This window comes from Lactuca serriola, chromosome 6 (assembly GCF_051521515.1).
Source record: "Lactuca serriola cultivar US96UC23 chromosome 6, Lser_US96UC23_V15, whole genome shotgun sequence".
Classification (NCBI taxonomy): Eukaryota; Viridiplantae; Streptophyta; class Magnoliopsida; order Asterales; family Asteraceae; genus Lactuca; species Lactuca serriola.
The window spans coordinates 131087638-131113519 of NC_136413.1; the positions used below are offsets into that span (position 1 = coordinate 131087638).

At 37.5% G+C, this 25882-nt stretch overlaps 1 pseudogene; it reads right to left on the reverse strand.

Moving 5' to 3' along the window:
- Positions 1–10661: 10661 nt before the first annotated feature.
- The window catches only part of LOC145060161 (uncharacterized), a 55581-nt pseudogene continuing 40360 nt past the window's right edge, over positions 10662–25882 (reverse strand).

Consider the following 25882-nt stretch of genomic DNA (forward strand, 5'->3'; position numbering starts at 1 on the left):
ATCAATCTTTTGTGGCGGACTTGACCAGTGCACAAGAATGTGTACTCGATCCCTTAGTCCTTCACTTGACTCACACATCCATGTGAACAAGTAATTAGTCTTAATTTTCCAATACTTGAAAGTTCTCATTCATCATGCTATACAACTTGCATGATTCCAAGTTCCGGTCCAATTGAAACTTGGGTGATGAGAATCTTTCCTTATTTGGTAAATTTAGACATTACCACAAATGAAAGAATCAATTTCATATTTCCACTCTTGCTATTAATGGAATCATATAAGCAACAATTTTTCCTCAAATGCCATTGTAAGGATATTTTTAAAATAAATAAAATCTAAAATTTTCTTTTATTTTAAAACTTTGCAGAAAAACTTATCCTTACAATCCATATGAAAACTTGTTGTTATCTATTCCTAAGCAATATCTCATAACTCATAAGAAGTAGCTCAAGAATCCGATCTTCAAGCTACGCGATAAAAATCCATCTACGCAATCAGATTCAGCATATTCTTTCTTTAAGTTTCTTTACTTTTCTTTGATTCTTAAAACATCAACATATGACCCAGTCACATCATGTATCAAGAATCTCATATTAGAAACTTAGCAGAGTTAGATAATGGACTTTACCTGAAGTAGAGTCAAACTTATTGACTTCAACATCCTTAGGTAAATTTGGCAGATTCGTAACCAATGTCCCTTCCTTTGGAAATATAAACATATAGACCCTTTGATAATGGTACACGGGACTATCACAGACTTAGCTTTTCTCTTTACCATTTGGTCAACCGAGTTGACTATGGCTGATCCCTTTCCATTGGGAAGAGAATGCTTTTCTGGATTTCCTGTGTCACTATTGTCAATGTCCATCAAGTTTTAAGGAAGTTGATCTTAACAAATAGATAAGATCATTAAGGGTCTTGTCATAGTCTGTTTCATAGGTGTCCCAAAGGAACTCACTATGTGACTTAGAAAGTGATTGAACCACCAACTTTCTCAAGACTTTGACACCCAACTCTCCCGGCTTGTCAATATGTGACTACATCTCCAAGACGTGACCACACCTAGACCTTGCCTTGCCAATTGGGCTTGAGTGACCTTAAACTTTTCAAGAACTTGTGGGTTGGGGAGAATAATTGGAGGAGGTGAATGAAGTATGATTTCCAAGGGACATCATCTTCATTTAGGAAAGCTTGTTTCAAGAGATTTGGGAAGATCATAAATGTCTAAACCAGACATGTTTTTGGGAGATATTCAAGATAGTTGATCTTAAGTCCTTAATATGACACCCAATATGAAATATTAAGGCTAGGACCCAACAAACTATTTTATAACTTAGAAGAGGTATGCCGTAATCCAAGCTATAAAATATTTGAAGGTAGGTGAATGACGATTCACCAATTTCCACCAAGATAAACGAAATGTATTATTAGGTTTTAATTGGTTTTGAAACTCCTAGATCTGTTGAGATTCATTGAACTGTTCAATGGCATGTTTCAATCTCGAGTGTGCCCTTTAGGTTTTGTGACTGGGATACCGAGGATCACAAAACAAGGTGTGAAGTAACCATGCAAATTACTTGGTACCCTTAAGTGTTTACCCCTCAATCGATGTGCCGGTTAACCACACACGCTCCATCGATACTATGATAAACATCAAGTTACCCTTTGCCTACCTTGTTAAATACGAGTTAGTGTGTCGGTTAACCACACACGCTCCACTAACCGACTTACACAAAGTGCAAAGTGTAATTTCTTGGATTAGCACCTTATTCACATTTTCCTAAGTAACTAAGATTGGGTATTATTAAGAGTTTAGTTACTTAGTATTTATCATTAATACTTTTAATGAAGGGAGAATTCTAGTCCTGTCAAACCCGTTCGGCTAACGACCCTCCACCAGTCAAGCAAGCGGTGGGTGAGAGTGGACACCCATTAAGTTGCCATTTTATAGGCAACAACCTTATACCCACCTTATAGACCAGCTTCGTGAATGAGGCGTACTAGCGGTAAGACTGACTTTACTCTTATACATATATATATTATTAACTTATAATATTATAAAGTATAAGGGTTGAATTTTAACTCTTTAAAATTCTAAGGGCTAACTTGGAATTAAAGTATTCATAAGTGAAAACTTTTCAAATTCCAAAACTTGAGGGCAAGTTTTGAAACTATTCAAAACTAATTAATTCCATAACTTATGTGTTTAAAGTAGTTTTAATCCAAAAACTCTTCAAGTTCCATAACTTGAGGACAAGTTATGGAAGACTTTAAACTAATAAAAGAATTAACTTTTCTTTATTTTATAACTTATGGAATTAATTAAGGTTACACTTTATTTATTTATTTATTTATTATTTAATGAAGAGACTCTTGGTCCTCCATAACTTGAGGACAAATTATGGAGTCATAACACCATTTAATTAGAACTAGACTCTTCATTTTGTAACCTTTGCCAACTTTTATGAGTTTTATGAAACTTAAATGTGACTTTTCATATAACTTGAGGACAAGTTACAAAAACACATTTTAGAATCAACTCTTAGATTAATTTGGATTAAAAACAACTATTTCACTCAACTTTTCTATTAATCTAAGCAACTCATAAGAACAAGATAATTCAAATCAAACTTTTTCATGTAATTAGTCTAAACCTTAAACTAATACAAAACATGAATCTATTGACAATTATCTTTGAAATTGGATTAGCATGAACATTACCACATCAAAAACAAGTTTATAAGTTCAAAAACATCTTAGGGTAATGTTCCTAGTCCAATTCCCGCCAAAAAAAGTCGAATTTATGCTGTCTGGGGGTCCAACTCGTCGAGTGCACGAACCAACTCGGCGAGTTGGATGCTTTTTGCCTTGGACTCGGTGAGTCCATTCATGGACTCGGCGAGTCTGTTGGGCTGACCGCATCAAAACTCGATTTTCCAGCTTCTTTTGCAAGTATAGCAAGAAAACAAGCCTAGGCTCTGATACCACTGTTGGGTTTTGAGCATTCTAACACTCCTAAGTGTACATGCAACCCTAAATACCTTGGATCTATGTTTTCTCTATTATACATGCAAATAAGAACTTCCAAGGTATTATCCTAATCTAGCATACAAAACAATGAGTGTAACAAGATAGAATACATACCTCTTTGATGTAGAAAGTCTTCATGAAGCTTGAGTGCCTAGTGCCCCAAGTGTGACACATTAAATGGTTCCCACAACACCAAATACACTTGGAATAACTTGAGAGAAATCTACACTTCATGAAATCGGCTAGCCCTTCTATTACTCACACTAGTGGCCGATTTTTGTCAAGAATAAGATCTTTATATAGCGTTACAATTAGGGTAAACCCTAATTGTCATGACTTTCCATTTCCTTGGATCCATGGGTTCAAATACACCATGGAGCATCCATGGACCATCCTATGGGTTTTAGCCCAACTTGATTATCCATGGAGCATTAGCCCACTATACAAGTATGGATGATTTACACAATCAACCCATATATTTAATTAGTCTTCTTTTGATCACTTAATTAATCCTAGATTAATTCTTGATCAATACTAATTAAATAATCTTATTATTCTTATTATTAATATACTAGAACTTATAATATATTAATAACCATAAGTGTCTTATTTCTATCATTATAGTCTATCCAAGTGCATGATGCCATGCAACCCAAATGGACCATGCCGGGTTGGGTCAAGTCTTACCAATTATAGTTATGGACTTAGACATTAATCCAACAGGTTCCTCCTTTACCTTTTCAGAACTATAACTTCCTTCCCAGTTTCGATTCTTGTTAGCGGGGAACTTCCTTTTGATAAACTTTCTTGGATTAGAAACCATCAAGGCATACTCTTCGCCAGTTAGATCATAGTCAGCAAGATCTAATTCTTCTTCTTCTTCAATATAACTTTTTCCTTTGGAGATAAGAGCTAACGAACCCAAGCTGGAAACCACATTCGTTTCCTTTGTCACCACACTTTCATGGGACTTCAGTATACCCACCAGTTTCACCAGAGAATAGGATTCGAATTGTTCGTGTGCCTTTACTATAGACACAAATGCCATCCATTCGGGTCTGAGACCATTCATGAAGGTAACCTTCTGCTCAATGACCTTCCTTTTGATCCCATGCTTTATCATCTTACTGAGGAGATGATTAAATCGATCAAAAGCCTGTATAAGTTTCTCTTCGGGCTTTTGTTTGAAATCACCAAATTTAGAAAGTAACAAAGTTTGAATCGAATGTTCCAGATCTCCATCAGTAGAATACAATTCCTTTAACCTATCCCATATCTCTTTCTCTGTAGCACATGAACTCACCAATCGAAACGTGTCCGATTGTAAAGCAAACCTAATCATTCTTAAGGCTTTAATGTTGCACTGAAACTTTTCTTTCTCGTCTTGAGGAATGTCTTTCACATCATTCACGGGCTGATTGTACTCCTTTTGAGTTTTGACAATTTTTGAAGTACTTGAGTGAGCAAACGGACCAATTGTGATTGCTTCCCAGATCAAATACCCATTATCTTTTGAACCGATTACATAATATTCGAAGTGATGCGTCCAAAATTCATAATCTTAAGTATATAGGATTGGAATCCTTGTGGTTGATCCAATACTGTTGGAGAGGTTGATTGGATTGGATTGTGAATCGTCCATAGACATTATGATGTTGTTTGATCAATAACCTGTTTAAGATCAGACTTGTAATTTATCGTTAGGGCAAGATCGACAATTAATGAGATACGCCAATGAGGAATGAAGGCTCAATTAATATCAATCAATGCGGAAAACCCTAATAACTTCTTCACCAGAAGAGATGTGTATAATTACACAGCCTCCTGCTCTGATACCAATTGAAGAGATAAAATCTCTTGATCATTTAGATCTTTCACAGGTAAATTAATGAAGAACAAATAACAAAATCAAACAAGACAATGAACACAATATAGAATCAATATAAAGCTTATGATTCAAACGTATTCACGCCTTAGCAGAGCTCGATTAAGAACTTCCACTGTAGAGGCGCGCTAGGGTTTTACAATACTATATTGAGAATAATCAAAAGCGTTTTTAACAAAGGATGCATGCATGCACCTTAAATACTACTCCCTCCATCCCAAATTGATAGTATACTTTTGACTTTTAAAGTCTTTTTTCTTTAACTTTGACCTTAAATATTTTTATTTGTGTTATATATTACTTGATAAAACTTATAACAATGAAAAAACATTTAAAATACAATCCATTCATATATTTTGCATCAAATATTATCTATCAAAAACAAAAATATTTGAGGTCAAAGTTGAAGAAAAAAGACTTCAAAACTCAAAAGTGGACTATTAATTTGGGACGGAGGTAGTAAAACCCTAGAATAATAAAATACACAATTGGACAGGCCCAAACCGGTTACAAAACTGGGCTAAAAGGAAACAAGCCCAAGACGCAACAATATGATCTCAACAAGTTGTTATATTTTGAGAGCTCCAGGTAAGATATTGAGGCTGAGAAAACTCAAGATAGTAGTCTATTAGATCCCTATCTACTTTTGGGTTAGGATGGGGAACTTCAGCAGTGGGAAGGAAGCAGTGAAAGACAAATGCCTTTCGGGTTATAGGCATGTCAAACTGAGAATCCCTAGAGTTCACAAGATCTAATGACAATACCGACTCAAGCCAATGTGTGCTTGGACATTCAATAGCTTCCTTAATCAGCTTTTCCAACGACCAAAGAGGAAAAAGTGTTTTACTGCTTTCCAAAAGATCGTGAGCTTCTTTCATTTTTCTTTCCTTCTCTTCGGCTTCCGTAGTAGCCTTAGCATTGAGATCATGATCCCTGACCCTTTGCTTTCTCTTCAGAGCATCAGTAATGGTCTCTTCTTCTTCGTCACTATCTTCCAGAACACCTTTTCCCTTGTCCTTCACACTAGGACCCGAAGCTTCATTACCCTTCGGTCGTTCGGTGGTGACTTTCGGTGGAACAGTTTTGCTTGTAGGAGGAGGATGAGTAGTGCTTGTAATTCCATCTCCCCCTTGTTTCGGAGGGACAATAGTCTTCGAAACACCATCTATGTGACTTAACAAGTTGATGGTTGGGCGAAGATTTTCTGCAAGAGAACGTCTGACAGAAAAAGTGAGAACGGATTTGTGAGTTTCCATAATGTTGGAGAGAAGGGCATGAACATCTAAAACACAACTCTTGATGACGGTCCTCTCAGAGCGAAGGTTGTCAATCTCTTTGTTCGCCTAAGTAAGTTGTAGGGACTTGGTCTTTACCTAAGTTGTTTTGAGAGCCAGTTCATCCATGATCCTGCTTTCCATAGCTAAATCTTCCTGAAGCTTCTGGAGACGCTTATTGATATAGGTTCGTAATGCAGTGTTATCTGTCTGGATAGTCTGACGCATGGTGGCAAAGTGCTGCTTTTCTGTCTCAAGAGACACATCAAGATTCTCCACTGTGGAGTTCACTTTGTTTGCATTCAACTCCGCTGCACCCTATAATGACTCTAGAAAAATGTTAGCATCAAGAATTAGTTTTTCGACTTTTTCGGTCGCTTCTTTGCAGGTCTGGGTAGAGGCATCTATAGCAGAGGTTGCCTTAGAGATTGAAGCCTCATGCTCTTTTACAAATGTGGCCATCATAGCCTTCACTGCAGTTTCTGAAAATGCTTTTTGTGAATAGGAGGAAGATGCCACAAGCTTGTCAAGCTTCTTGTGCAAATCCTTGAGGTGCCTCTTGGTTACAGGGGCATCATCATCATCATCGATTTGCACCCTGTAAGGACTATAGTAGAAGTTATTGAAATCAACACCCTCACTACCAAGAACGGTATCGGTTTGTGTGGATTGGGTAGGGATAGAGGTTTGGTAGTAACAAGGGTTTCGGGTGCTAAAGTACGAACCCCCATATTAGACACGTTGGTCTGAACTCCAGTAGTGGTTGTGGTTGTAGCTTCAGAAAATATAGGAGTAGGAATGGGAATGGTGGAGGAGGGTTGAGATGTGATGATAGGGGAAATGGGAGGAATGGAAATATGTATGGAAATAGGTGGAGGAGAAGGTGCCTGGTGGCGAACTGATACATCTGGTGTAGGCGAACGAGGTGGAGTGTCTCCACGAACCGAACCTTCATCATCTGAGCTTTCGCTCTCTGATTCGCTTTGAATGATGGGTGGATGACCAGAAGGCACGTACTCTGAGTCTGAATCACTTGATGATGCAAGAATAAGCTTCCTAACTGCTTTCTTGACCTTCTTCTGCTTAGGCTGGGAAGGAGTTGCCTTCTCAGACTTTCGGTTCATTAGAGTCTGCACCTTTGATACTTTAATGCCTTTTCCCCCTTTCTCGCTTCTTGCTTTTTGCCCCTCTTAGTAGGTTTGTCTGCTTCTTCAATAGACCTCATCATTTCTAGAGTGAGTTCCCTTGGACCAGATGAAGGGAGCTTCTTATACTCCTGAATGATCTTGCTTTCAGCGGATACACAAGTGTACATTGACTCAGGAATAGAGCCAATGAAGAAATACCTCGAGGGATCAGTGACAATTATCTTCATGGTGTGAAATGTAGTCATTGAGGAGAGCAAGGAATCTGCCGTGATAGGAACATGAAAGTGCTCCATTGTCCATTGAGTGACAATGGTCCAAAATCGGGCACATGAAATTTCTATGTGGCGAGAGGCAGATGACAAGCTTTGGACCAGTTGAAGCCATAAAACCAAACCATAATCAAGGTTCATACCATGGTACAACCCATAAAGTAGAGTCATGAAAGACTTGCTAGCACCATCTGAGCCTGCACTTCGTTCTGAAAGACCTTTGAAAAGTAGGGTGGACATTCCATTCCATTGAGAAGGAAGACATGATTTCTTCACCTTGGTCATAATAGCTAGGTTTTCGGTATACCCCATGTTGTAGAACATCGAAAAGAGCTGACATGTGGAGATGGAATCAGGATTCACCATGGATGTGTCATAAGAAAGCCCTAGTAGCGAGCATAATCGGTTCTTTGAAATTGAAGCCTTCTGGTTGAGAATATCAAAGTAAAACTTTTCTGCAGCTTTGTCGTAAGTAGCAGTGGAGTATATTGTTGAGAGACACGCCATGGGTACGACTTCCACGGTTGATAGAGCATTGACAAGTGGGGAATACTTAAGACATTCCACCACTTGATACATGTAAGTATCGTAGAGGAATGGTGTGAGATCGATCAGCAAGTTTTGATTAGGCTTGATTGAGAGAAGAGTGGAGCGGACAGAGGTTTCTTGAGCTGAAGAAGAGTCTGCCATTGTTGAAGCTTGATGAAGAAGAAGATGAACAGTGAATGCTGAATCGCCTGAAATCGCCTTCTTATGCTTGAGAGAGTTGAAGAGTGGTAAAGAATATGGTCACGGTAGTCAAATATTTTATATACGATTCTATGGAGAGAGAAAAATCTGGAGCAATGATTCCACCTTTATGGGAAATGACGCCTAAAAAGGCGAGATTTGACAATAAGCAGCCCCAATAAAGTAGGTGATGACTAATGACTGGGTAACGATTCAAATTCACGCACCTTTCCATACTTATCCTCTTTTTCAAATTTACATTCAATTGAACTTCCTGCTGACTCACCCCTTGTACCTTTAATGGAATCGTTATCACCATAATTAACCAAGGCAATATGCTGACCCGTCCCTTCGTTTGAAAATAACTGCATTACATCATTAGGAACCGAAGCTATATATTTATGAATAGCTTGTGAATAACCAAACTAGACTTTTGGAAAATCCAAGATTTTCGTGCAAGATAGTGTCAAAGATAAAGAAATAAATCAAATTATTTGTGGGATTTTGTGATGTCATTTAAGACATAAAGTAGTGGATCCCGGGCACTAATTTCTTCCTTTAAAGTCATGATCAAAGTGCTTGTGTGGATTCCTGTTGAATTACGATCAAATACTTGTTAAGAAGCATTGAAAGGCAAATTTTATATATAAGGCTATTAAGGGTGGCTTCCGCTTTAATTCAGGTTTCAGTACTTGACATAAGACCAAAAATAGAACGAAGTACTTGTGAGACCGATGTGGCCTGTTAAACAAGTAGGTATGGATCATATTCAGTGACTTGTTGACAATAGAATATTAGAAATCTCAAAGAAAAAATAAAATATGGATCCTGTGGGAGGAAAAGTCGTGGTGATAGACATTTTCATAAGGATCTCTCAAAATAAAAGGAGATTTCAAGGTACTTCAGCAAAAGTGGTTTCGTGAATTCAAAGGTGAAAGTTAGAACATTTAAATGTTCACCGTCAATGCATTATAGGTATTGAATTTTGGGTTTCACTTAGCACGTAGTGACACGAAACTAAGATCATTAACACATAAGTTGCGTAACCATAAACCTCAGTGGTTGTGCTGAGAGTCTCAAGGGTTACAATTATGAAACGAATAATTCATAGAGAATAAGTTTGAGGTGGTTAAAGAACGAATGTACCCCTGCTATAAAATTGGACCAAGCAGAAAAACTCTTAACTCAATTTGGAGAAGAGTAAGGTAGCTCATGATTAGAGTGAATTTGACAGCCTAATTGGGAAGACACAATTGGTATTTATCAAGTCATTAAGGTTTCACTCAAAATCTTTAGAGGCTTGGGTCAACATACAACAGCATGTTTCTAGGGACACTTAGCTAATACAAAGATACATAATTATACCTGCACCAACTCCATCATTGAGAATCGTCCTTATACACGAATTAGATTAAGACTGAAGTAAATTGAAATAAAATGAAAGAAATTTTTTGTGAATTATGATTGAAATTTTCTGAAAAGAAATAAAAACATCAATGAAAAATATTTTTGGATTTTATAAGATTTTCTAAAACAGAAACAAAAGAAAAATAATTTTTGGATTTTATGAAAAAAGAAAAATAGTTTTTTTTATTTTCATAAAATAAACTACAAGAAAAGAGTGTGTACATACTAAACAACCAATAGGACCGAACCCGAAATAGACCGAGCGTTCGGTTCATTTCGGTTCCCGGAAGAACTGAACCCGAAATGGACCGAGCGTTCGCTCTATTTCGCTTCCAACTTTTATAGAGGCGAAAGTGATTTCAGTACGGATTCAGCTTCTATCATTCCTAAGCCTTGTAGGATTTTATTAAAACTCGCTTCAGGCAAGGCCTTAGTAAAGATGTCAGCTAATTGATCAGTGGTTCTTACGAAATGAATTTCTACATTACCATCTTCCACATGATCCTTGATAAAGTGATACCTTAGTGCTATGTGTTTGGTCTTTGAGTGTTGCACTGGGTTATGACAAATCCTAATTGCACTCTCTGAGTCACAAGATAGTGGGATTTTCTTCATGTTCAGGCCATAGTCTCGAAGTTGACTTTGTATCCAAATGACCTGAGATGTGCACGATGTTATGACTATATATTCTGCTTCAGCAGTGGAGAGAGAGAGAGAGAGAGAGAGAGAGAGGTTTGTTTCTTTGACTGCCAGCTAACTAGTTTTCCATCCAGAAATTGGCATCCTCCAGTGGCACTCTTTCGGTCCAGTCCACATCCTCCGAGATCAGCATCTGAGAATGCTTGGACAAAGATCCCTGACTTGGCTGGGTACCATAGACCGGGAGAGGAGGTCCTCTTCAGGTATCGAAAGATATTTTTCACAGCAAGCAGGTGAGGTTTGTGTGGATTAGCTTGAAACCTAGCACAAAAGCAAACAGATAACATTATGTCTAGTCGACTTGTTGTTAGATACATTAAGGACCCTATCATCTGACGATAGAGGGTCATGTCAGCTGCCGGTTTGTCCAAAGAAGGTGTTAACTTCGTGCCAAACTCCATAGGAACCTTTACTTTTGAATCTCCCATCATTCCAAACTTGGAAAGCAAGGTTTTCGTGTAGGCCTCTTGATTAATGAAAATGCCTTCAGGTCCCTATCTAATATTCAAGCCAAGGAAAAAAGTTAATATGACCCATTGAGCTCATTTCAAATTTAGTTTCCATCAACTTCCTAAATTCAGCTGTTAAATCAGGATTTGTGGAACCGAAGATGATATCATCAACGTAAATTTGAACGATCATAAGGTGGTCACCCTCTTTCTTACGAAAGAAGGTTGGTTCAACCAAACCTTGTTTAAACTTTGACATTTTGAGAAATCTAGTTAGAGTTTCATACCATGCCCTTGGTGCATGCTTGAGACCATAGACCGCCTTGTCCAGAATGTAGCAGTGATCTGGAAACTTCTCATTCACGAACCCAATGGTTGCTCTACATACACCGTCTCTTCCAGTTCTCCATTTAATAAGGCACACTTCACATCCATTTGGAATACTTCAAAGTTCTTGTGTACAGCATAGGCGAGAAAAATACGAACCGATTCTAGCTTTGCTACTAAAGCGAATGTCTCTTCGTAATCTATGCCTTCTTTTTGAAAATAACCTTTCACAACTAATCTAGACTTGTTGTGAATCACATTTCCTTCCTTATCCATCTTGTTCCTGAAAACCCACTTTATTCCAACTATAGAAGCATCCTTTGGTGTTGGAATCAGTCTCCACACTTTATTTCGCTCGAACTCATTGAGTTGGAATCAGAATGATCGGGTGCAGTGTTGATCGTCTTTGGTTTAACCTTGGAGACGAACGAATTAAACATGAAAAATTCCACTTTAGAGAATAGTGCAGTTTGTTTCGCTTTCAGTTGAGATCATGTGAGTACTCTTTCTTTTGAATCACCAATAATTTGTGTTTGTGGATGATCTTTGGTCCATTTGGTGAGAGGAGGGTAATTAGGATCATATGAGGGATCCAGTTCAACATTCACTTCTTCTTCGAATTCTGACTGAGTTTCATCATCGTTTGTATTTGCATTCTCCCCCTCGAATGATGATACTTCCTCAACATCTGGCTCAGAATTCTCCATCTAGACTTGTCTTTCGGTTGGTAGAGATGGTGATGGACTCTCCCCCTGGAATAGTGAATGTTGGTTATTTGGAAAAGATGAACCCTCCCCCTGAATATGAGGACTATCTTTTGGAGGTTCGCTTGTATCAGGCTGTTCGGTTGTAATCGGTTGTTCTTCTGCCATTTTCTTTGCAGCATCATCAATTGTCTTCTTCAAGTTGTCTACCTTGTTGTCTTCAGCTTTGGATTCAGAGTGAATAGCCTTTTCTGGTTCATCAAATAGCAGCATGTATTGCTCAAATAGATTTGAAATTGGTACCGTAGCTTGACCAGATTTTAGAAATATTTCCTCCACAGAACCTTTGGTTGTCTTCAGTTTCTTGACATAGTTATCATCGAAGGTGACATAATAGGTCTCTTCAGTTTTCTTTGAACGCTTGTTCATAACCCTATATGCTTTAGAGTTCAAGGAATAACTCAGGAAAATCCCTTCGTCTGCTTTGACATCAAACTTGTTTCGGTTCTCCTTTGAATTGAAGATAAAGCATCTTGAACCGAACACATGGAAAAACTTTACATTAGGCTTTCGGTTGTTCAAGATCTCATAAGGAGTGATGGAGAATCGTTTGTTGAGATAAGATCTGTTTTGCGTGTAGCAAGCAGCAGCAATGCCATCAGCCCATAAATATAGAGGTAGAGAAGCGAAGCTAAGCATGGTTCGGGCGGCTTCACACAAAGATCGATTTCTCCTTTCGATAATTTTGTTTTGTTGTGGAGTATATGGAGTCGAGAAATTATGAGTTGTCCCCTTCTCTGCAAGAAAATATTCAAAGTCTTTGTTCTTAAACTCCAAGCCGTTGTCTCTTTTGATGTTTCGAACTACCTTTCGCAATTGAACTTCTACCTGCTTGATAAAGAGTCTAAGCTTGGGAGTGGCCTCTGATTTTTGTCTCAAATAGAACACCCAGGTAAACTGAGAGAAGTCTAAGCTTGGGAGTGGGCTTCCTCACTACTTCATCTTCAGACTTTGTGGACCAAACTTCAACACCGCCGAACTCATCGTCAACAGTATTTCCCTGCACAATAATAGCATTCATAATGTTATTAGATCCAACTTTCTTATTCTTGATTTCCTCCAATCGTCGTATGAGGTTCGCTTCCTCGTCATCATCGTCATTCTTTTCTGACGTCTTTCTCAACATACAATCTTTATCGAAGTGATTTTTGTCTCCACAGTAGTGATAATTAAAGCTTGAGTCACCACCAAGCTTTGATTCCTTCTTTGGTTCTTCGGTCTGAGAGACACTCTTCGGTTCCTCCTTCGCTTTCTCTGCACTGTAGCTTCCCTGGCAGTTTCGGTTCTTATTAGTTGGGAACCTTCTTCTGATGAACTTCTTGGGATTTGACACCATCAAAGCATAATCTTCACTTGTTAGATCATATTCAGAAAGATCTAAATCTTCTTCTTCTTCAGCAACATTCTTTCCTTTGTAGATTAGCATAATCTTCTTCTTCACTTGTTAGATCATATTCAGAAAGATCTAAATCTTCTTCTTCTTCAGCATCATATGCTAGAAACCACATTCATGTCTTTAGTCACTGCACTCTCATGTGACTTTAATATTCTCACCAGTTTTGCCAGAGACTAAGCCTTGAATTGTTCATGTGCCTTCATAGTAGACACTACATCCATCCATTCGGGTCTAAGGTCATTCATGAATGTGACCTTCTCTTCAGGATTCTGCTTGAAGTCACCAAATTCTGAGAGCTATAATGTTTGGATTGAATACTCAAGATCTTCATCCGTAGAGTACAATTCCTTCAACCTGTCCCAAATTTATTTCGCTGTTGTGCATGAGCTTACCAACCGAAACATGTCTGATTGTAAAGCGAACCTTATCATGCTTAAAGATTTGATGTTGAACTGAAAGTCTTCCTTCTCATCTTGGGGTATGTATTTCAAATCATTGATGAGTTGATTATACTCCTTTTGAGTTTTAACAATTCTTGAAGTGCTTAAGTGAGCGAATGGACCTACTGTAATCGCCTCCCAGATCAAGTATCCATTTTCTTCTGAACCAATCACGTAGTCTACGAAGTGATGCGTCCAGACCTCATAATCTTGAGTGTATAATATAGGAATCCTTGTCGTTGATCCTATACTGTTGGAGATATTTATTGGGTTTGTCTGAGAATCTTCCATGGACATATGATGTTTTTTCAAAAACCTGCTTAAGATCAGACTTGTAAATAACGTTAGGGTAAGATCGACTATTAAAGAACTACGTCAATAGCAAATGATAACTCTAACAATATCAATCAAAGCGGAAAAACCCTAAGATCTTCTTCAACGGAAGAGATGTGTATGGATTACATAGTCTCCTGCTCTGATACCAATTCATGAGTTGAAAACTCTTAGATCGATTAGATCTTCAACAAGTTAATCAATAAAAACAAACAATAAAACATAGAGAACACAAGATGGAATCAATGTATAGCTTAATGATTCAAGAATAGTCACGCCTCAGCAGAGCTCGATGAAGAACTTACACTGTAGAGGCGAGCTAGGGTTTGTAGTACAATACTTAGAATAATTAATGAAAGCGATAATTACAAAGGATGCATGCATTCACCTTAAATACTAAACCCTAATAAAAATAAACACCGTTGGATAGGCCCAAACCGGTAACAAACCTGGGCCAAGGAGCGAGCCACAGACGCAACACATCGGGTCCCAACAGAAGGGTCCACGTGTATGCCTTCCTCGCTAACCATGTGACTAAGGATAGTTACTTTTCTGATCCAGAATTGGCACTTGGAGAATTTAGCATACAGTTTCTCCGCCCGCAAGGTTTCTAGCACTAACCTCAAGTGTTGTCTATGATCTTCCTTGCTTCATGAATAGACAAAGTATATCGTTGATGAATACTATCACGAACTTGTCTAAAAAGGGGCGGCACACCCAATTCATCAAATCCATGAATACTGCTGATGCGTTGGTTAGACCAAAGGGCATCACTACGAACTCATAGTGACCATATCAAGTCTAGAATGTTGTCTTGGGAACCTAACCCTCATGAACTCACAACTAATGGTACCCAAATCTTAGGTCTATCTTCGAAAAGTAACTGGCTCCCTGAAGTTGATCGAAGAGGTCGTCAATTCGAGGAAGAGGATAGCGGTTTTTTATGGTGAGCTTGTTAAGCTCGTGATAATCTATGCACATCCGAAAGGATCCATCCTTCTTTTTCAAAAATAATATCAGGGTTCCCTAGGGTGAGAAGCTCGGTCTAATGAATCCTTTATTAAGTAGTTCATTGAGCTGGCTAGATATCTCTTGCATTTCTGTCGGCGCTAGACAGTAAGGGTATTTGGCTATAGGAGTGGCTATGGGGATTAAGTCGATTCTGAACTCGACTTGGCATTCGGGAGGGATTCCGGGGAGATCTTCGGGGAAGATATCAGGAAAGTTACAGACCTCGGGGGTCCTCTCAAGATCCTTAACTTCCTTCGTTTCATTAACGACATGGGCTAGAAACGCTTGACATTCTTTTCGAAGGTATTTCTGGGCTTTGATGCATGATATGACACGGAGGTATTTATTGAGTTTATCGCCATAAATGATAAGGGCTTCGCCATTAAAAAGATTGAGGCGAATGGCTTTTTCGAAACAAAGGATATCGGCACGATGAATACTTAACCAGTCTATATCGATAATGACATCGAAACTTTTTATGGAAACTAGAATGAGGTCGATTGGAAAGGAATAATCATTTAGGATAAGGGAACAACCTATGAATATGTCGTCAGTGGTCTCTTTCTTACCGTTAGCCATCTCGACGATAAATGTTTCGGTTAGAGGTTGGGATTTATGCTTGAGTAGATGCTTAAATGCATGACTAACAAAACTTCTCTCCACACGGAAATCAAAAAGGATGCATGCATAAGAGTTGTCGAGGTGGAAACCTACCCGTTACTATGGTGGGATCTGTGACAGCCTCCTCCTGGCCCATAGCTAGAACTCTCCTCATGTTGCCAGTTGTTGCCTTTGGGCAGTTTCTCTTGAAGTGCCCGGTCTCACCACAGCCATAGCAGGCCTGACCAACTCCCGCCCCAGGAGCCTGATTGCTTGGTTGGGCTAGTGTTTTGCAAAAGTGAGATGTGTGCCCATTTTTGCCAGAGCTATTGCACAACATTTCACAGCACGACTCATGATGATGGAAGTTACACTTGTCGCACCTTGTGAGGGTACCAGCATATCTACTGGCAGGTGCTTGAGTTGTGGGGGTAGTGGCAGGAGTAGTAGCGGCATGTACAACCACTACTTGTTGTTTCTTGGAGGGTTCCTGCGAGTACTTGCCCTTGCGCTTATTCAAGAACTTTTTCTTTCCACCATTATCCTTGGGTGGTTCGTGGGCGGATGGCACGGGATCCTGGCGACCTCCATGATCAATCAAAGTCTGTGCCAACCGTTTGACACTGTCAAATGTTAGTGGTCTTGCATCCAGGACATTCCCTGGAGTTGGGGGTGTAAATCCCCATATGAATCTTTCTACTTTCTTGCTCTCCGGGGTGACCATTCCCGAGCAGAGAAGAGCGAGATCACTGAATCTTTTAGTGTAAGTAGCAATGTCGGAGCCTTTCATCTTTAAATTCCAGAGCTCCTCCTCCAGCTTCTGCATCTCGCCTCATGGGCAGTACTCAGCGAGCATCATTTCTTTTAGATCCTCCCAACTCATGGCATTAGCCATCAGAAGATTTAGGGATTTGACATCGCAGTTCCACCAAGTCAGTGCTCTGTCGGTGAAGGTGCATGCTGCAAACTTCACCTTGTTGGCTTCTGGGCAAGCACATATTTCGAAGATTGACTCTATCTTCTCGAACCAACAATTCAAGGCAATGAGACCTCCAGTTTCATCGAAGGACCGCGACTTAGCATTCGAAAAGTCCTTTTATGTACATTCCCTGGTGTGACCATGATTGTCACCGAGATTGGATGTAGGGGCACCATTACCCTCCCCATTTGTACCGCTGGAGTTGATTTGAGACATTGCAGCAGCCATGGCGGCTGTCATAGCTGCTTGGAAGACAGTTGGGTCGTACTGAGGAGGTGGCGGCGTCGGATCTGTCGGGGGATTGTTGTTCTTTCTGTTGGGTCTCTTCCTCGGAGGCATCTTATTCTAGAAGAATCAAGAAGAAGAGGGTGGTAAGTCCTCTAGAATTCTAAATTAAATGATATGGAACAAGTCATATCTCAACCTGATAAATAAGGTGTTCTACTAAGCGATATACAAATAAAAGCTACCAACACAAATGAAATATCACTAGAAAAGAGATAAGTAGAAACACTTGGAAGGAAATTTCCATACTGAATTCGGCTCTGGCTAAAATACTCCTATAGTATTTTAAAGTTGTATGTTTTGCTCTATTGATCTCTTGTTGAATATAGCTTGGTAAGTTTTAAGCTTGTTGCAATACCACAGTCACTCCCAAACACATGTTGGTCATATCTTAAATAAATATAGTTGATCAGGAAATATTGATCCCAGACATGATTACATAATTATCCGAGTTTAACTGCAGTGTCCAACATCTAATTACTTTTGTTTTGTTCTACTAACGATACTGTTTCTGGTATGTATATATACTTGTATACTTCATATAAGATATTTATATTTTAAAACGTATACTTTTAGTTCAAAGCACTTCGGCCCCTTAGTGTTTATAGTTGTATACCATGTAAGGTTCGGTATACTTAGTTCACTATAAACAATAGCTCTGATACCAATCTATGACCCCCCCTAAACCAAAATAGCAAAAACGTTCGAGGGTGGAGGACGTCATGTACAGTATCACAACGATTGCATCATAGGAATCAAAGTAAACACAACCATTACATTGAAATAAAGATATTTACATCTGTTTGATTCATAGTTGTATACATCAAAAGTATAACAAAAAGTAAAGACGTGACTCTATACACTCCGTCTTCTCAAAATGTTGCGAGAGTACCTGTTTACTGATTTCCTAAGAATACAAGCGATTTTGAAAGCTGGTGAGTTCATGAGAATATTTTGTAATGGAAACCTGCCCTTGAAATTTGTACAAAAGTGTTTGTATGCTTTCCAAGAAAATCCAATATTTTCTAACATATAAGTTTGTTAATATTCTCCATATAGTATTAGTTTGCATGTCTGGTTACTACCAATTGTATTGTAAATTGTTGCTTTGAATGAATTCTTTTGTATGAAAACCAAGGCTATTGTCAGTAATGTATGAAATGTTCTGCTTGAAAACCCTGGTTACCACCACTATGTATAGTAGTTCTATTAATTAAAATAAAACTAATGAAGAAATGAAATCCCATAAACAAAGGTTAGTTTATACTATTTTGAGTCGTATAACCATGCTTGATATGACTGATGACCTCTATGACGTTCTACAGGCGTCGGACGGTATGGTATTTGTCACCCCAGACATGTCTGCCTATCTGTAGCTAGCAGTTTAGGTTTGGGATTGTCAGTCCCTAATAGATCTATTCACAAATCTCATGCTCTCTATCCAGGAGACTCTGGTTACACTAAATGATATGGTTTAATCTGTACCCCGAAAGGTACAATTGAAGTGTTGTCTCACAATCCTGTATTAACTAGTTTACGTATAGTTCTGTATTGTTCTCTTGTATTTGGATCCATTTGTATATCGAATAGAGTAATAATAATATTATACATAAATAACTATTTGGTAATGTATTCTTATTATCCAAGAAGTATCATTGAATATCATAAGCTAAGTCTGTCATAGCTTATATGCTAGTATATGTAAAACCGTGTTTTGAAACCCCCAAACTATACCTATTATAGTATGCATGTATGATATGTACTTGGTTTGTTTATTGATCTGAAAACTGTGCAATTATGTTTGTAAGTTGAAAACGTCCCTTATGCTCAGCATGTTACAAAAAGGGATAAAGTATCTAAATACTTTATAAAAATGTGGAAACCAATATCAATTGCATTAGTTTTATATGTGTTGAAATCTTTTTGTATAAGTTTACAAATTCATTTCTGTTTGGCTTGTGTTCCCCCACCCCCCCCCCCCACTGAAAATGTTAAAAATGGTTAAAGCATATGGGTATGAACTCACCGATATTTGTGTGAAAGTGTCGGACAACAAGATTGGGAATGAAGACCCTCGGTTTGATGTACGCGACACTTAACGGGATCCTAATAACAGTTAAATACATATATGCATTTTATTAGCGAAACCATTATTTATAGTGTTGGAAAAACACTTGCTTTTAGTTTAGGAATGTTACCGGGACTCAATTGAATTGGTGGAAGCGGGTTTGCAGCCAAGATTCACGGTGTAGGGCTGTTTACGACCATGAAGGGACTACGGTTGTGAACTGTTCTCGGCCGTGAACTGATCTCAGCCGTGAACGGTTTACTGTCCTTGAAGGGTTCACGGTCTTTGAAACTTTGAAGGGTTCACGGTCTGAATTATGAAGATTCGAAGGGTTTGCGACCGTGAACTCAAGAACAACAACACCGATTTTGACGAAAATGCGTTTTAGAGGCTCCACAACAACACCCAAAGGTGATTTCTTTGATGATCTTCGGAAGAAAGGGGGTATTTTTGGTGTTTACGGTTGAGAGGTTAGAGAGAGAAATGAGGAGTTTTCAGCCAGAAAATTGTAATTGGGGGGTAGGAGCACATATTTATAGGGGGTTTGTGGTCGGCAGTGGGGTCCACCAGCCGTGAACGGGTTTACGGTCGTGATCGGGTTCATGGTCGTGAACACTAGTCATGCCGGTTTTTCGTTGATTTTCAAAGTAACTCGGGTTTTCGCGCGATTTTGGTTCCGACTTATATATAAAATATAACTATATAATTTATATGACTTCCCAAACCATAAAAATTTGACTGAATTAAATTCAATATTTCAATTTTAACGGAATCGACTAACGATAATCAGAAAAAGATTCGGGTTGTCACACTTCTGCCAGAATCGACAAGTGAACCAAAAATATCGGTCTGAAAAAATGGAGACTGGAACCTCATGACGAGCAACAATCTCTCACACATATATATCGGCCAACTTTTTGGCCGAAGAGCTCTCCCGGATGGCCAAAAAGTGGGCACTTTTGGTCAATCTATCAATGATTACCCATATAGCATTAAATTAATAATTGATTCTCCATTTTAAATTTTAAATTTTAAATTTTTCACTCTAATTATATTAAATTAATAACATTATATTAAAAAATAAAATAAAATTAATACAGATTATAAGGTAATATGACTTCACGTATTTATTTAAATCAATGATTATAATTTTATATAACTAAAAAATATCTCTTAAGTAATAATTTATTTAAATAATTGATTAATAATTTTAATTTTTTTAATATGAAAGTTTAATTAACTTTATAACGGTGGTTCTTACGGGTTATAAATTAGTTTTGTTAATACATAAATACATGATCGTCAAAAGAACAAGTAAACAGTAGTTCACACATATAAATATCTTTATGTTTGTAATGTTAAGAATCGAAGATAAGTTTGCTTTGGTGATATGTTCTTGGATGATGTTAAACATAACATTAACAACACTCTTTAATTGATGATGTGCCCACCCATATCCAAAAAAACATGAAATACAATCATCAATATCTTACAATATCTGGTTGGTTTTACTTATGTGTCCTAGTCCATGTGTGGATTGTAGTAAGATGAATCCTATGATACCGAGTAGGCAACATATATAACCCTAGTTTAATTATGTTTCATGATTGGGATGCAATTGATGGCCATAATGGTTGGAGAAATTGTGATCAGAAGATACTAAGGAATCCCCTTCCTACATCTAAATTATTTAACAAACACTATTAGAGAAATCGAGACCAAAAGCATGAGGAAACTTCATATATACAAAGGTTGATCATAATGAAATCCCTCCTACCTCGCAACCTTTTTGTATGAGAAGCTACAATGAGATGATGCGATCCAGGATGATGTAACTTATCAGGCTTATATATCAAGTGTAGAATCCTTTCTAATGGGAGGATGTACAAAATATATTAAAGGTGGTTCATAATCCAATGGCTAGAGTGGTCTTGGAACGCATAAACTCAATACCGGCGACTTGCGTTGCCGGTAAAGACCTGCAGGTGTCGCCGCTAAAGATCAAAAAATGAGGCGGTAATAATTCCCTCCGGAGAGTCGCCGCTAAAGACGTATTGTCGCCGCTAAAGCCGAATTAGTCGCCGGTAAAGGTGTCGCCGCAGTTTACCCCAAAAATTCATCGTCTTTTTCCTTTTGCTGTTCTGTTACTTTCCATTCGCTGTTGTTTTTTCTCTTCGGCATAGATCATCGATTCCTCAATTAATTCGTCAAGTAAGTGAGTGATAGACATTACTTACTTTCAGGTGACTGTGTACAATCGGTCACAAAGAAGATACCGGCGGAGAGAGCCATTTTCCGGTGAGGACCATTTTTCCGGCGACACTGACCTTTTTCCGGCGACTGAGAGGTGTTTCTAGGTCAATTTCCGCTCCCTTTTCGGTTATAACATCGATTTTAAGCTTATTGTAGTGGTTAATTGCAAAAAATTGTCTATTTCAGTTTTGTTGATTGTGTTCCTAACCACCACCAACGACTACCCCCACCACTGGACCATTTTTGTTGATTCCATCATCACAGGTTCTATTTACTTCTATTTATCGTGAAATTTGAGTTTAATTGCAAAATATGTGTAGTTGTATCAATTATGTGAAAATTGTCATATATGTATATTTGATATTTGTATGTAAATATGGTGTATATATGTCAATGTATGTGTGTTTGATGTATATGTGGTATATGAGTATTTGGTATAAGTATGATGTTATTATCTATATATATGTGAAATTATGTGTATTTGGTATAAGTAGGATGTTATTAGGTATGTATGTGAATGTATGTGTGTTTGTTGTGTATATGGTATATGAATGTGAAATTTGTGTATTTGGTATAAGCAAGATGATATTATCTATATATGTGAATGTATTTGTATTTGATGTATATGTGGTATATGTATGTGAAAGTATATGTATTTGATGCTCTTATGTATTATGTGAAAGTATGTGTTTTTGGTACAAGTAGGATGCTATAATTGAAAAAAAAAATTATTGTTATGCTTAATTTTTTTTATTAAAAAAATCCTGTCACTTCAGTAAGTTTTATATTATTGAGAAATTATTTGTAAACGATTTTCGAATTATTACGACAAATTAATACTTTATAAGAATCAAAAAATAACCATTATTAAATATGTATGGTTTTTTATAACACTAGATTTTTCAACAAACAATTTTCATAATATTAAACAATCTTAACAGTATTCATGGAAAATAAAATGAAAAGTTGGTATATATATATATATATATATATATATATATATATATATATACCACCACCACAATCATCACAGCCATCACATGTAAAACAAGATTATTTAATTTCAATAAATATATGTTGATTTGGTGATTTTGTTGGTGGTGATTATTTTCTAAAAGCTTTCGTAATTAGCTTTTTGTCCCAAATGCAACAAATAGCAATGTACTTTGGTTATTTGGCTTAGTTTAAAAATAGAAATGTAGTTGGACAACATAAAATGTATGTTGATTTGGTCATTTTGGTTTTTGGTGAGTATCTGGTAAAAGCTTTGGTATTTGAGTTTTTGTCCCATATGCAAGAAATAACAATGTACTTTGCTTTTTTGTCTTAGTTTAAAAATAACAATGTACTTTGGCGTCATAAAATGCATGTGGATTTGGTAATTGTGTTTTCGTCCCTAGTTGGAAAGTTAACTTATAATTTATATATGTTATTATTTATTATATAGTTGGAAAATCTTCAGGCATTGTTGTAAGACCCTAAAATGCCTGTGTATCAATCATATCTGTTTGATGGTGCGGAATCCTAATCAAACGGATGATGTCAGATCAAATAGAAGAGAAGGAGAAGAAGAATAATATGAATCTTTGTATGTATTGATAATATGAATTAAATTCCTTACACAAGATTCACACACACATAAAAGCTCCTGTTTCTCTCTGGCCGTAAACTCTCTACGTATTCATCAATCTATTCCTCACACCCTAATACCTATATTTATACTAGGGGAACATGGGCCAGAAACAAATGGGCCGTAAATGAGTTTACGGCCGTAAGGTGTTTACGGCCGTAAACTCAACCGTAAACATGACCGTAAACTCCACAAATATTACAGAAAAATACATTTGCCTAAAAAAGCAAAGTATAAACCATATTTTGACCCAAAAATCTCCCCCTTGGTTTATAGCTTTCTTTTCTTTTCTTAAATGACCCAACAAGCTCCCCCTAAAAAGTAGCTAGTTTTCTTGATAATCTTCATTGGGAGCTTTGGCTTCAGCTTTAATCTTCGAATTCTTTACGACTTCAAGATGAACTTGATGAATCTTCAATAATTGACTTCATCTTGAGCGGTTGGGCTTTTCTCCAGAATGTGGCATTGAACGCACGTTGGGTGAGGAGGCTTGACGTACTGATTCTTGAAAGATAGCGCTTTCAGCTTGAGAATCTTCAGAGAGAACATCAGACAGAACAAATCTTCTAGATCACTTCAGCCGGTACAACAATAGCAGCAGACTGATTGAGGAGGCTTCAATGCAATCCGTCACATAATCTTCAGTTGCAGCTTCACCTTGCTTGTGGGGTTGAAGGATTGAATGTTGAAAGAATAATCTTCATTTCTGGCTCCTTCGAATGTGAATTCTTCGATGCTCACGGACGAGGCTTTGGCTCAGAAATCTTCAACACAAACTCCATGAGTTTTATATTCACCTGAAATCACTTTTCAAGACAAAACAAAACTAAAAGAAAACTTAACACACAAATTAAAACAGAAACAAAAATATTTTTGGATTTTTGATTTTTCTGAACAAGAAATAAAAAAGAAATAATACTATTTTTGGATTTTTTAATTTTTCTAATTTTTCTTTGATTTTTGAATTTTTTTGATTTTTTTTATGTTCATTATTTTTAATTTTTTTTAATTCTCCCCTAATATTTAAATTAGAAGAAACTATGACAAATTCAACAAAAATAAAAATGATATATAACTTTAAGAGTGATTTGGGATCAAAGTTTTAGACAGCCTTTATCCACTTGTCGGTACCTTCCATATTCACATCTTTGTCTGGTCGATCGTCGGTATTGTGGTCCACTTAAACACAAAAAATTTGTGACAGATTTAGGACATACTATTTGTTACAAGACATGATGAACTTAAAAACCTAAAATTTATATCTGATCCTAATTTCTTAGATAATATATCTTAAGGTCCATTCATCTGACGACGACCACGGATATTGTTGTCCACCTAAATTGAGCAGCGAGATCCACAGACAATCTGTATGTGTTCAATTTTAAGTGTACTAGAACGTATTTCCCGCTTCCTGATATGCCCCAGCCATCAAGAACTTCCAGAGTACTCCTTACATCGGGTGAGCAGACAACCATTCAGAGAGAGGAGAGATTCAAAATTCTATTGTTAACTACTTCAGAGGGGTTGAGAAGAAGAAGGTTGCATATGTTGTGTACCAGGTCGGATTAGAAGTCATGCAAATGAGACAACATGTGGCTAACAGATAAGAAGTATTTCACATATATAGCCTGCAGAGAAATAGAGTTGCATATGTTGTGTACCAGGTCGGATTGGAAGTCACGCAAAGGAGACAACCTATGACTAACAGACGGAAAGAAAGAAAATGATATTCTACAGACCTAATTTATCGGAATTTACCAGTCGCCCCATCCAACCAGAATTAAGGACAGAATCCGCACATCGAGGAAAAGTGAATCCACAGTTCTAGATACAGGTTATTTAATGTGACCGATAGATTCCCATGTATATCTCCTTGCTCAACCTATCTGAGCGTCGTGACATCAGGTTAAACGGATCTAACTAGGTCAAAGTTTGTCAAGTCCTTAAATTCATTAGTTTCAACTCTCCCTAGTTAAGTCCATTTAAAATCTTTCGTGCCTACCAGCGCATCGAACACGGAGCGTAGACGATTCAACTTAGGTACGTTACGCCGATTCATATTGCCCGTTATCACTTGCTAATTTCATTTCCCAAAACATCTCCTGCAAGCACATTCCATTACCACCATATTTTTTTTTATTTTCCGATTTTCTAATGTTTTTGGATTTTTTTTTAATTTTTTTTTTGTTAATTTTTGTTTTGTTTTTATTTCTCCCCTTAAATTTGTGCATATGAGAGAAACGAAAGTAAATTCGCAAATTTAAACTATCCTAAAACAAAAATTAGTCTTTAAAGCGAATCAGCTTAAGAAAAACTCAGGAGTATAGAGAAGAAAACGCAAACCGTAATTCACCGATTGAATCTGCATTCAGAAGGTCTGAGAACAACAAGCATAATCTCAGAACAGATCCGAAAATTCTTTACGTCATTAAGCACTAACCCCATGAGTGATCTCTTCCTTTCTTCCTTTCCCGCAAAAGGACACATACTCTCAAACTACGTTCCGAGTGTTGTACAATTGAGAGATGCATCCTATCATGTGCCTGTAACAGCTACTACCAACAAACCGAAGTCTGATGATATGCCTCCATAGCTGCTCTGACACAGAGCGGGATTAATTGGTCTTTGGAACCCAGTCCATTTTGAAACTGGGTCGACCTTTGTCATCAATGTAGGGTACTCTCTCCCATGACATATCATGCTTATCACAAACAGAAGACGATGAAATATTAGAGTCATTAGTTGATTTGGGAGAGTGAGCCTTTGGAACCCATTTGTAAGTGGGTTTAACCCATTTCTTTTTCGATCTGATGGGTGGCTCAATACTTGCTTTGGAACTTGATGTCGGTCGTTGAGATGACTTTGACTTTGGCTTCACGGGAGCATCTCTTGGATTGGACTTCTTG